Below are 9,599 nucleotides of genomic sequence, written 5' to 3' on the forward strand. Positions count from 1 at the left end.
GCGGGGATACACTGATACATTCCAAGGAAAAGTGTTAAATGTATTCATTGACAAGTCTGCTATAATGTAGAATAAATTGTCAAATGATAAAGTACAAAACATAACACATAAACATATACTGAAAAAAAATAACACATAAAACAAAACACGAAAACTTCTGCTCGCCAGGGAATATGTAGGAAACCACGCCTTATTTGGTCAAATCGCCTATGTATATCGCCTTTACTGGTATTCTTTTTTCACCTTTTTATCTCAAATATTTTTTAAGAATCAAATTTTTACTTATATTGAAAATTTTAAAACTCTCCAATCCAAGCTATATAGCTCCAAATCAAAATGCATAAAATTTGAAAACGAAATGATCTCGCTTAATTTTTATTGTGGGTTCAATTCTCTTCAATTACAAAATTATGTGTTGTATTTATTGTGCTTCAAAACAAATATTTGTTCCAAATATAATTACATTGTTTTTGTGCATTAACAAAATTCTCGTATAGTTAGTTTCTCATGAAAAAAACTTTTGTCAATTCAATGTTGGAGTATTGAACTAAAATATATCGAAACTTTAACTATATCTTTTATGTGCGATTGGTTTGAACTACTGAATCCATCACTACTGTACCATCACTGCGCTAATAACAGTTCTATTCGGTCATCATAAAATACAATTATTATCTAAAACAAACAACAATTCGGAAACCCAATGATGACAGATATAAATTGGCGCCTCGGTGTAATTTTTCTGACAGAGCAGAAGATGTCAATATATAATAATATATATATGAAAAGACTGTTTGAAGTCACATAGAGCGTCTGACATCTATTGTCACGTTTAAAATACATATAAATTTACCAAAGAAAAATTTCAAAATAATGTAAAAAATCTATTATATTCTACTTTTTCGGAACAGAAATATTTATATAAAATATTTCTGTTGAAAAAAGTAAAATTTACTATGTAATATATACATACATCTTAATTCTCAGTTCAGAGAGTTGTATAAACATTTTTTATGCATTTATTTAATTCAAATTATCAACTAACAAGTTATTTATCGTTTAAACTAAGAACTTATATTGTAATGATAAAAATGTGGCTTCTGATATTCATTGATTTTTATAGTTCGAACTTTTGTTTTTTGTCACGTTGTTCCTTTATTCTTGCTGATTACAAGAAGATTCGAATACAGAGAAAATCATTATATTTATTAATTAGACATTTGTATTCTGTTCCGTGTGCTTTGTTTTATAGAATCTTCTTCTTCATGTCAGTGTTCATTTGGAATTTTGTTTGTTGCTTGTTTTATAACTTGTTATAAATTATATATTATAAAAAGCTTTTATCCCGCAGTTTTATCTTATTTCTTTTTTAAATTTGTGTATGGGCCAGGCCACTGGCCATTATTTTCTTTACTTCCATTCTATGCCTTTCGTTTTTTTCAGCTATTTTTTTATTTTGTTCTTGACATGTTTTTTATTCGTTCACATTGTCACTAATTGAAATCTTTTATTGTAAATGAATTTTAATACTTTTCGAGCAGTTTTATGGGTTTTGACAAAAGTGCTTTTGTTTTAATTGGATTTTAATCAAAGGAAAACACCGACACTACTCAAATATAGCATCGTAATGAAACCGCATCTGCTTTTGTGAATAAATTTAAATTAAATGCGTATATTTGTTTTTTTTTCTCTTCTGCCTTTTCATTATTAGTTTTTAGGCATTTCAGTTCAATTTTGGTTGAACTTGCTTCAGCATATGAATGGATTTATGCATCCCATGATTCGAATAGACTTGTCCAAATATCAGCCCCTAACGAGAGAATTCCGGAAATAGGAGATTAGTCAAAAATCGTCTATGCTGTTTGAAATGTTATGGCAATTGTCACATACACTATGCATTTATAAATAAGCGATTGACGTTTAATTTCTTGGAATGTCCACAAAAAACCGCCAATGAAAAAAGAAGATACCTCCAAAAGTCATTGAAACAGAATTTGACTCTTTTACTTGAACAGATAAAGATCAATTTCATGGAGAGAGCAAGCTTACAAAACACACGATACCATATTTGCTTCAGTCCATCAATAGATGGCTAATGCATTTGTATGAATATGAATACTAAACATGCATGAGTGGCTAATATGTGTTGGGTTTGATCTGATCTTTTTTACTCTTTGTCCCTTTTCTAAAGGTGCACCGAAGTAGAAACATTTCATTTACATGTGCTGCTGCTGTTGCTGTGATGATTGCTGATGACGTTGTTACTACAACACCATCACACAATTTCCGTTCATTTTAATTCAGTTAACACCTTACGCACAGCGGGATGCTAATTCATTGAATTCATTGAGATGAGACGTACAAAAAAGACGTATCACTCACATGTGCATGATTCAAAAAGTATAACATAAAAAGTGACCAAAAATGCTTTGTTATTATATTAGAGTTTTCAAGCTAGAATAAAACTTAATCGTCCATCTGCAATTAATTTATAAATTTTAGAAATCACCAGAGGAAATTAGTGCAAATCAATACTTATTCTCTTGTATGCATTAAAAATAAAAAAAAATGTTTTTCTGTTCTTTCGTGATATTTTTCTTTCAACTTCTGCTACTATCACTAAAGTTGTTAGTAAATTAAAAACCTAAGATTTCTATTGAGAGAAAATAGCCTGTGCAAAGTTTCACGTCATTACAATATCATATAGGCATGGGTGCCATACAAAAATTTATTTTTTTTTTAAATTTTTTCAAAGAAACTCTATTAAAACTTGATTATATTTCAATTACAAACGCCGGATTCGGTCAGAGCCGTAGGTTCCGCCTGTAACCTGTGCTACTTGCGGAGACAGGACTGATGGCATGGGGTCAATCACAAAATTCTAGAAAAGTAGAAAATTCTAGTGCGTGAAGTTGGCTCTCAGTAGTTTTTCATATAAATTATATGGCCTTTGGTGTGAAGTTGGCTTCGTTTGTGACGTCATTCTTCGCACTAGATTTACTAGTTTTTCTAGTATTCACTAGCGTGATTCGCCCCATGACTGATGGTCCCCCTTCACCTGACACCCATTTGACCTTTTGCGATTGGGTTAGAAATGTTTTGCGGGCCAGAGGAGAGAAAATCAGAATTTGGCTGACTCCCTTCTTCTCCTTTTTGCAAAAGAGTAGTGATGTCCATCGGATTAGGTGTGACCAAAGCAGATTTCTTGTCTTTCGAAGACATTGGAAATTACTGAAAAAGTAAAAACGAAGAAAATTTAAATAATGGAAGAAAACAAGTGAATATTTATATAAAAGTGTATATTAGAGTGGAACATTTTCAACATAACATTGTGACCACTTGGAAAAACATGTCTTACGGTCTCCGGTTTCAAGATATGAAAGAATTTTAAACTTTTTATTTGATTTAGCGACTTGAAAATACAAGAGGACCATTTAACTGTAAAATCATAAAAAATTGCGGTAGCCTATAATCACCGTGAAAACTTGTGAATCTTATTTTCTGACCAAAATACTTAATATCACCAAGTTTGATGAAATTTCGGAAAAGTAAAACGGGTTTAAATTGGCTGTAAATGCTCTTAATAGTTTTATTTTGTCATTGTCGGCATAATTATGACCATAAAATAGCTACTGATCAAGTTTGGCGCGATTTGGATAAAAACTAAGCATACCTCCCAACAATTTTTTTTGATTTTTTAACCAAATATTGAGAAGTTCACATAAAAGTACATTTCCATTGTATTGACAAAAAATGAATGGCTATTATAATGAATCATCATAAATTAGCTATTGGTGAAGTTTCAAGCAATTCGCATGAAAATGAAACACACTTCCCATATAAGATTTTGAATCTCGGGGCGAAAAATCAAATTTTTTACCAAAGCTACTATGAGTTATTTCGATCTAATATGCTTTTATGGACAAAATTAAACAAAACTCACCTTGGAAGTATAGCCATTCGAACGACTGTATGGCTTGAATACCAAAATGATCATAAGAAAACTAAGAAAAATGAACGTCGGGTCGAACAGTGATAAAAAAGTGTATGTACATTAGGGTGTTTCCACATGAAAAATATTAAAAAGTGGCTATTATCATTTTGAAGAGAATTGGCGAATTTGCATTGTTTTGGTTTATTGTGGTAAAATTGTGAGTTTTTGTGTTACTTTTATTAATATTTAGGCAATTATTTTGATATTAAAATTATTTTGAGCGTTTTTAATTTAGTTCAATCTTATATTTTCATCAATTACAGATTTTGGCGTGAATGCGACATGAAATCAATTTACAAATGTGTTTTTAGTCCAGGAAGTGGCATCGGCAACCAATCAGTATCAAAAATCAAATCATCTTATACAGAATTTAACGCTCTTCAAAATGATAATAGCCACTTTTTAATATTTTTCATGTGGAAACACCCTAATGTACATGATCCCCCGATTCCCCGATCAAATTCAACATTCGCATTCGATTCAACTTATATGAGGGCGAAAAGCATTCTGACTTGATTTGTGCAACTTAGACTTACCGGCGTCAAGGTATGTTTTCAAGTCTCAATTTATATTGACCATGAGCATTTTTTGGGAGCACGAACTTGATACTCAATTGTTTTCAAACTATTATTTTTGAGCTGAAATCAATAGAATATCATGAAATACTGAAATATTACCTGGAGCTACTTAAATATGGCCTTTATGTAAAATGAGCAAATTTTTGTATGTATCTGAAACGTAAAATTGTACTAGGAAATAATGTACTATATTAAGTTTTTATTCACAGTACACAGAAAAAGTATCTACCAACTATTTTCATCACAAAATTGATATCAGAAATTTTATGTTTCAAATTTTGGTTTCGTCACCTCGATAGAGGTTTTTTATTTGATTCACAAAACATAGAAAAATTATCCACCATTTATATTTTTTTTGATCTTCCTTTCGTCGTGACCAATTCTTGCATACTTTCATTCGCTGATGATACAAAACTTTCAAAATGTATCACCTCAACAGATGACTGCATTAATGTTTAAATTGGCTTGGATCGTGTAGCGGATGATTATGGACACAATTTATTAAAATTAAATGTCAACAGAACTAAGATCATATCATATCATCGGGGATCACCACAATATGAATACGAATACAATATAGGTGGCATTCAAATTGAAAGAGTATTTGTAATAAAGGACTTGGAGGTGTTGCTTGATGTGCAAATGAATTTCAAATCACACATTGAGCATGTCACAGCAAAAGCCAAATCAAGACTGGCTTGGTTAAAGTTCTACAGCAAGAATTTTATCGACCCATGGATAATTAAGCGCCTTTATTTTACATTCGTATTTCCAATTATCGAATATGGATCGGAAATATTGAATCCACACTACGACAGGAGGATGAACTGGGACGGTTATAGACTTCCAAAATATGAGCATAGACTGCTGTTTCTACAAATGATTACGCTTGAGGAGAGACGCAAGATGGCGCAAGTGTCTTTCATCTTCAAAATTATTCATGGAGATATGATGTTCAGTCATATCACGGGGGACGGCAGTCCCCCAAGTGACGCAATACCAACATATACCAAGTGACGCACTAAAAACACTTAAGCTATTTTTGAAGCGGTCAAATTTTGAAATTTTTTAATTTTTTTTGCGGATTCTTAATTTGGTGCCCGAGCACTACTAAAATATGCAAAAACCTTTTTCCAAAAGTCAGCGGTATCGATTTTCATTTCTTTACAGTATATATAGAGTGACGCAAAAATATACATATCACATATAAATATGATTTGCTGAGAATAAAAGTGGGAATAGCCGAAACCGCGCTTTCGAACACATGCCTTTAGTGAATGTATGGCAAGAGATAGAGGGAAGTGTCTTTGGAAATGTTTGAGGATTTGAAGGTCCAAAATATTGCTGAAGACCCTTCCCTCCTATCTCTTGTCATACATTCACAAAAGGCATGTGTTCGAAAGCGCGGTTTCAGCTATTCCCACTTTTATTCTCAGCAAATCATATTTATATGTGATATGTATATTTTTGCGTCACTCTATATATACTGTAAAGAAATGAAAATCGATACCGCTGACTTTTGGAAAAAGGTTTTTGCATATTTTAGTAGTGCTCGGGCACCAAATTAAGAATCCGCAAAAAAAATTAAAAAATTTCAAAATTTGACCGCTTCAAAAATAGCTTGGTGGCGTTTCAAAAAAAAGTAAATTTTTGGTTTTTTCCATTTTTGACCACCCAAACCAGAAACAAATTTCCGAAAAATGGCATATTCGGAAACTGGAGTTCGGGTAGATAGTGTTGAAAAAAAAAATTGTTGGAGTCGATCGAAAAGTGTCCGAGATATGATCATGTCAAAAAATCTTACGAAAAACACGAAATTTTTGAAATGATATGTTTGTGTGTCCGCAAATTTTTTTCCGCAGTTTTTGAAAAATCGCCGGAGACCGATTTTATTCGAAAGTAGATGGAAAACTGAGCATACATGTCTCTTCGAATTTTTCGATTTCGTCACGCAAGTGTCTGAGGTCTCGGTTCGAAAAAAAGTGGAATGCACTTTTTCAGTTTTTCATCGAATGGCCCACTTTCTGTGCATATGAAAGGTTGGGTAATGATCTATATGTCGTTGGAAAGGTACGAACCTCAGCTATCCAGATCTGAAGTCAGATTGTAAAAATTTTCGAAAATGATCACTAGATGGCGCTGCATGTGTTGTTTTTTTTGGAAACATGACCATGACTTTTTTCACACCAATCAAAATTAAAAAAATTACACACATAGTTTTCTGGTGGAAAACTGAGCGTTTGTTGGGGACCAATATTGAGATGTTTTGGTGTATGTTTCATGTCTGGGAAAGTTCGTAAAAAAAATATTTTTGTTCAAAATTAATTTTTTTTCCGAAAATTTTCGATTTTTGAAGAATTTTCAGATTATGGTATACCGAGTATTTTTCAACAATAATACGTCATTTTTGGCTCTTTGGCAAGATATTGAGCTCCCTTGAGCATACGACGAAGAAATTTTGAAAAAAATTCAGTGGAGATGGTTCAATCCACCCAATTTTAAACCAATGTGCACACTTTTTAAAACCATTATTTTTCAAAATTGGTCAAACTTCGAAAAAGCGTGTATTTGGCCAACTTTTTAAGATTTTTTAAATAACCAACTACAACATGCTTGGATTTTATAAATTTTGTTCATTATAACAACTGATATCACATAATTCGGACCCAAGGAATCCAATGGGGGCAATCTTTTTGAGAAATTGTTTTGATTTTTTTGAGATAATTGAAGAAAATGAATAAAAACATTGGTACAATTAGTTTTGAATAGATTTGGTGACCATACATACTCCTAGAAATTTCTCCTTTTGTTTCAAAATTTTACAAAAACAATTGAAAATGCAAAAAACATTTCGAGAGCAAACAGAAAATCCTAATTTAATGTAAAAACAAATGATAAAAGTATGGCAGAAAGCAAAAAAAAATTGGCGTGCATTGCAAGAAATCGATAAATAAAAATATTTTTGATTTGCAATGTGATGAATATCAATATATTTGAATATAATAAAAGAATATGAAAAATTAAGGCGAGCGTAGCGAGTCAAAAAATTTTGTTGATTACAAACAGAAAAATTAAATTTAATGTTAAAACAAATGATATACGTAAAAAACACTTCTTTGGAAGTTCTCACTGTGACGCAATACTGCACATCAAAACTGAAAATGATCTGATATAAATTTTCAGTGACGCTTGCAATCAAATACACAAACAATTTTTATATTGCGTTGCCTCTTGGGCATTATCACAATGATATTTTCATTTTTATTTTTCTAAAAATGAGAGGGGCAACGCAATATAAAAATGCAAGTCACTGAAAATTTATATCAGATCATTTTCAGATTTAATGTGCAGTATTGCGTCACAGTGAGAACTTCCAAAGAAGTGTTTTTTTTTTTTACTTATATCAAACAGTTTGAATTATTATGATTCAGCGCATAATACCCGTGCAATGCCGCTTTTTGATATTCCAATTAGAAGAAGCGATTACACAAAATATGAACCAATTATTTATTAGAGTGGAACATTTTTAGCAAAATTTGGTGGCCACTTGAGAAAACATGTCTTATAGTCCCCAGATTCAAGATATGAAGGAATTTTCAACTTGCGGTTCCATATAAGACAGCGACTTGAAAGGAAAGGAGGTACATTCTACTGGAAAATCATGAAAAATTGCAGTGACCCAATCACCATGAAAACTTGTGAATCTTATTTTCTGACCAAAATAAGTAATATCACCAAGTTTCATGAATTTCAACCAAAAATAAAGGTGCCTACCATACAAAATTTTCGATTTTTTTGTTTTTGAGAAAATAAGTTTTTAAATGAAATTCAAAAAAATGTTCCACCCTATTATTTATATGCTTATTACATTCAATGATTATTATATGTTACAAAGAAAATATCTAATTGTGATACTGATTTAATTGAAATCTGAATGAAACAGAAATCTCAAATGAAATTATTAATCTAAATATTGAAAATGTATATGAATTGTTAAATAATATTAAATTATATTTATTTAAGTTAATTTGAATAAACCACCAAGGCGAAGGAACGCTGTTCGTTGCAGTTGTTATTATTATTAATATCACATGTGTGTCTGAGCAGCAGTTCTGTTTTTATTTATGTATTGGGTAAATGAAATGCAGGGAAAGTCAGGCAGATTAAAAACCCATTGAGTAAGTGAGGAATTTCATATAAAATCAAGGAAAATATGATTGTTTTAATACTTGTTTTCTATTTTTTTTTTGTTTACACAAGGTATCATCCTTGGTCAGATTCACAAGATTCACTTACAGCTTAAGCTTATGCTGTTTCATAACATACAGTTGTAATGTTGTTTCTGAGTGAAGTTTATTCAACATTGTTGAACATTTATCACAAAATACGAAAAGGGAGACATCAGAGAAAATACCGAATTGAAAGCTAACTACTTTAATAAATTCAATTCATGCATGAAAAGCAAATGCCGACACAAACATGAAGTATTTTGAAGACGCAAAACAAGCATGTTGAATTGTACAAAGAATTTAGGAAAATGAAGGAGACAAGAAAAACCCAAAATTGATAAATTTCTAACGTATTCAATATTTGAATCAAACATGCATTCATGAATGTGAATGACAAAAAGCGGCATTTTCTGATTAAAACTCGTCTCTCTATCTTCTAACTTAAAGGTTATCTATGTTTTTAATAGAATCGTGATACCTTAGGCACTACATCAAATAATTTATGTAGCGTTTCATTCTCCATCAATAATTAATCTAAGACTTGTCGGCATATATACTTTCTTTTATTTGACTAAAACCCAACGTAATTTGAATGAATATACATGATCTTCATTAATTACATAGTTCACCATTTTTAATATGTATGTAATTTATTTTTTAAACTGCAGATGAGTAAATCGACTTTTTATTCAAAATCGTGTTCTCTTGTCTTTATGTTAAGAAATATTTACTTATCTTAAAAAAAAGTGACAACCTGTTAGAACTCCTATTGATAATAAGTACTATTATTACTACTGA

Source organism: Contarinia nasturtii, unplaced genomic scaffold (assembly GCF_009176525.2).
Source record: "Contarinia nasturtii isolate CC-2019 unplaced genomic scaffold, AAFC_CNas_1.1 Cnas_scaffold_2166, whole genome shotgun sequence".
Lineage (NCBI taxonomy): Eukaryota > Metazoa > Arthropoda > Insecta > Diptera > Cecidomyiidae > Contarinia > Contarinia nasturtii.